The sequence below is a fragment of the Crocodylus siamensis genome, chromosome 2 (assembly GCF_052110815.1).
Source record: "Crocodylus siamensis isolate JL-2025a chromosome 2, ASM5211081v1, whole genome shotgun sequence".
NCBI classification, from domain to species: domain Eukaryota; kingdom Metazoa; phylum Chordata; order Crocodylia; family Crocodylidae; genus Crocodylus; species Crocodylus siamensis.
In genome coordinates this window covers 27,542,387-27,547,007 of record NC_143396.1, presented here as the reverse complement: position 1 = coordinate 27,547,007, position 4,621 = coordinate 27,542,387, and the positions used below count along the sequence as shown (strand labels likewise).

The window sequence follows — 4,621 nt, the reverse complement described above, 5'->3', positions numbered from 1 at the left end:
AGAATGGCCCTGAGGGAGGAGCAGCTGTGTACAGTGCCTTTGGTCCGGGGCGCGTGGGGTGGCAGGGGCCCAGCAGAGGTGGCAGGGCATGGGGCAGGGGCGCGGGCGGCCCTGGTCGCCAGATGGGCAGAGGCAGAGGTGGACAGCGCCAGGTGCCCGGAGCCCAAAGGCCCCGGCCGCCCGCGCCCGCCCACCGCCTGCCCGCCACACTCGTCTGCCCGGTGGCCAAGCGTCCGGCCCTTCCCCTTCCCTGCCTTGTGCTCCCTTCCTTGCCGCACCCCTCGCCGAGGCCCCCGCGCACCCGTGGGCACGCATCGTTCCAGGGGGGGTAGGAGCGCGGGCCCGAGGCCCCCATGGGCAACCTGTGTTGCCACGGACAGCTGCACGGGGCAGGCCCGGCTTCCCATGGTACCCTGGGAGTGGGCGCCGCGGCTGACCCAGCCAAAGCGCGGGTCGGACTGCCGTGACGGTCCTCCACGAGCGGGAAGAGCTCCCCGAAGTGAGTGCTCTGGGGCATCGTGTCTGACCTTAGAGGGACGAAGGCGTTTGGGGGGACTCAGGCCACCCTGCTTCCCTTCCCTGAGAAGGCAAGCGGCAGCGGGCCCGAGGGACCCCTGGGTCACCTGCGAGGCACCCCAGCTGCGCCCGGCGGCGGCGGGGACCGGACAGCCAGTGCCACCGGCCCCACATGCACCGCGTGAGCGATTGATCATCAAGTGATGCTCAGACAGGTCGGGGCCGCAAGTGCGTTCCAAGTGTCGATGATCAATGTGTCCTGCAATTCACATTAATTCTTGCAGCTAGCTGCGTTCTTCATCAACGCACGAGCCGAGTGATCCACCACTAAGAGTTGTCAGGTTTGTGTTTTCACAGGCCTCTTTCTGTGGTATGCCACCTAGCCCCAAGGCAGAAGCCAAGCCGGGGGCGAGGGGGGGCTCCTGGGTCCGCACGAGGTTGGGACAGGGGTCCCCCCCGAGCCGGCCTTCCTCCCCCGCCACACCGTGCCCCTCCCTCCATGAGGGGGGCTCGTTGGGGGGAGAGGCGTTCCTGCCCGGCCCGGGGGCCCCCCCTTACCCCCGCCTTGGCTTCTGCCCTGGGACGAGGTGGCATACATGCCTGTGCCCTCGGCAGACCTCCCCGTGGCTGCCTGCGCGGATCCCTCGAGACACACGAGTCTTTGAATCTCCGCCCCAGCACCACCCTGCCTGCCCCGCCGAGCAGGACAAGGCGAGGGGATGGAGCGCTAGGTACCTGGTAAACTTGGGGTGAGGGAAACAGTTCCGAACTCCAGGTGGTCCCAACCCCCCCTTCTGGACGCTGCCTTGCCCCCCTGCCAGGCGGGCGGGCGAGAAACAGGCACCAGAGGAGGATGTGGAGCTGAGCCCGGCACCCTCCAGTTGGCTCTGTGAACCCCACGAGGGGGGAGAAGTGGTGGACTGAAGCTGCCGAGAGAGAACCCCCGGCGCCGAGCGGGAGCCCCTCCGGGGACCCTGCTTCTGGCCTCCCTGAGGGGGAGGGGGAGCGGGGGTGGAGGGGGCCGCCTGGGAGAGCCAGGGGCTGCCCCGGGGACCCGCTCGGTGCCTGGGTCCCCCTCCTGGCGAAGCGGGGAAGGGGGGGAGTCCCGTCCTGCATGCTGAGCGGGGGGGTCCCGGGGCTGGTCTGCGCATGGGGCCCGGACGCACGGCTTGCACGCGCGCGCACGCGCGGCCGCCGGAGGCGGGGATGGGGGGGCACAGCCCTCCGCCCCGCGCCTGCTGAGCCAGCACCGCGCGTGCTGACCCCGTTAATGATCCTTCCACAGGTTCACCTACGGAAACTTTGTTATGACTTTTACTTCCTCTAGATAGTCAAGTTCGACTGTCTTCTCGGCGCTTTACCAGGGCCGATCCGAGGACCTCACTAAACCATCCAATCCGTAGTAGCGATGGGCGGTGTGTGCAAAGGGCAGGGACTTAATCAACACGAGCTTATGACTTGCACTTACTGGGAATTCCTCGTTCATGGGGAATAATTGCAATCCCCGATCCCCATCACGAATGGGGTTCAACGGGTTACCCGCACCTGTCAGCGTAGGGTAGACACACACTGAGCCAGTCAGTGTAGCGCGCGTGCAGCCCCGGACACCTAAGGGCATCACAGACCTGTTATTGCTCAATCTCGGGTGGCTGAAAGCCACTTGTCCCTCTAAGAAGTTGGATGCCGACCGCTCGGGGGTCGCATAACTAGTTAGCATGCCAGAGTCTCATTCGTTATCGGAATTAACCAGACAAATGGCTCCACCAACTAAGAACGGCCACACACAGAATTGCGAAAGAGCTATCAATCTGTCAATCCTTTCCATGTCCGGGCCGGGTGAGGTTTCCTGTGTTGAGTCAAATTAAGCCGCAGGTGGTTGATGCATCTCCAGCAAAACCAAGGAGGTGATTCTTCCACTCTACTCAGCACTGGTGAGACCTCAGCTGAAGTATTGCGTCCAGTTCTGTGCACCACACTTTAACAAGGACGTGGACAAGCTTGAGAGAGTCCAAAGAAGAGCCACCTATATGATCAGAGTCTTAAAAGGCAAGCCATATGAGCAAAGGCTGAGGGATCTGGGACTCTTCAACCTGAGGAAAAAAAGGCTGAGGGGGAACCTGGTAGCAGCTTACCACTACACTAGGGGAGTACATCAAGAGCTCAGTGAGCAACTGTTCACCAGGGCACCCTTGTGGAAAACTAGGAGTAATGGCCACAAACTCCTGGAAGATCGATTCAGGCTCAACATTAGGAAAAACTTTTTCACAGTCAGGGTGTCCAGACTGGAATAAGCTCCCTCCAGAGGTGATGCAATCACCTACCCTGGATATCCTCAAGAGAAGACTAGACAGTCACCTTGCTGCAGTCACCTGACCCCCAGTTATCTTTCCTGCTTGGTACAGGGGGCTGGACCCGATGATCTTCCAAGGTCCCTTCCGGCCTTTCAATCTATGAATCTATAGAGAGGATGGATGGGCTTTTCTCTGTGGCCGTAGGGGACAGAACTAGGAGCAATGGCCTTACTCTGCAGCAGAGGAAATTTATAGTTTCATAGTTTCTTATAGTTTCTAGGGTCGGAAGGGACCTGAGCAGATCATCTAGTCCGACCCCCTGCCATGGCAGGAAAGAGTACTGGGGTCAAATGACCCCAGTAAGGTGTTCATCTAACCTCCTCTTAAAACCCACCAGGGTAGGAGCCTGCACCACATCTCTTGGAAGTTGGTTCCAGGCCCTAGCCGCCCTGACTGTGAAATAGCACCTCCTGATGTCTAACCTAAACCTACCCTCTGCCAGCTTGTGACCATTATTCCTGGTCACTCTTGGTAGTGCTCAGGGGAACAGGGACTCCTCCCAGGGCCTGCTGGTCCCCCCTGACTAGTTTGTAACAGGCCACCAGATCCCCTCTCAGCCTTCTCTTGTGGAGGCTGAACAGGTTCAGGTCCTGTAGCCTCTCCTTGTAGGGCCTGCCCTGCTGCCCCCGATCATGCAAGTGGCCCTTCTCTGGACCCTTTCCATGTTGTCCACATCCCTCTTGAAGTGTGGCACCCAGAACTGGATGCAGTACTCCAGCTGTGGCCTGACCAGTGCTGCCTAGGGGGGACTATCACCTTGCATTTGCTTGAGATGCATTTGTGGATGCATGACAAGGTGCGGTTGGCCTTCCTGACTGCATCCCCACACTACCAGCCCATGTTCATCTTGGCATCAGTGATGACTCCAAGATCCTTTTCTGCCTCTGCACTGATGAGAAGGGAGTTCCCCAGACTGTACGTATGGTGCTGGTTCTTCCTCCCCAGGTGCAACACGTTGCACTTGTCAGTGTTGAATACCATCCTATTCTCGTCCGCCCACCCCTGTAACCTGTCTAAGTCTGATGGTAGCCTATTCCTTCCTTTTAATATGCCCACATCCCCCCACATCTTAGTGGCATCAGGAAATTTGAACAGGGTGCTTTTTACCCCCTTGTTCAAGTCACTGATGAAGATGTTGAACAGTGTGGGCCCAAGACTGAGCCCTGGGGGACCCCACTGCCCATGTCCCTCCAGGTTGAAAATGATCCATCCACCACCACTCTCTGGGTGCGGTCCTCCAGCCAGTTGGTGGCTCATTTGACTGTGTAGGTGTTGACGCCATAGTCCCCCAGTTTTTTTAATGAGAATGGGGTGAGAGACAGTGTCGAAAGCCTTCTGAAAGTCCAGAAAGACTATGTCCACTGCTACCCCTGCATCTAATGATCTGGTCATAGAAGGTCACCAGGTTGGTCTGACAGGACCTGCCTCTAATGAACCTGTGTTCGTTGCCCCTAGGCATAATCTCCCCTGCTGGCCCCTCGTACCAGAAGAATTCTCTCAAAAAGCTTACCCAGGATCGAGCGCTCTTGAGGTGAAGCACTACATTTCTCAATGTTGAACTACATCAGATGCCGATCCATCCAACTTGCTAGCCTGATTAGGTCCGCCTGTAACTGTAGCCTATTTTCAAGTGTGGTGCCGCCAAGCCTGTAGGTGTGTTGGCAGTTACTTGTCCCGAGGCAGAGCATTTTACATTTCTTGACATTGAACTTCATTAGGTTCCAATCTGCCCAACTTGCCAGCCTGTCTAGTCC

The 4,621-nt window shown here is 58.6% G+C and overlaps 1 pseudogene; it reads right to left on the bottom strand.

Annotated features, from left to right (window-relative positions):
- Nucleotides 1–717: 717 nt before the first annotated feature.
- Nucleotides 718–852, bottom strand: LOC149870094 (5.8S ribosomal RNA; annotated as a pseudogene).
- Between the last annotated feature and the right edge of the window lie 3,769 nt (nucleotides 853–4,621).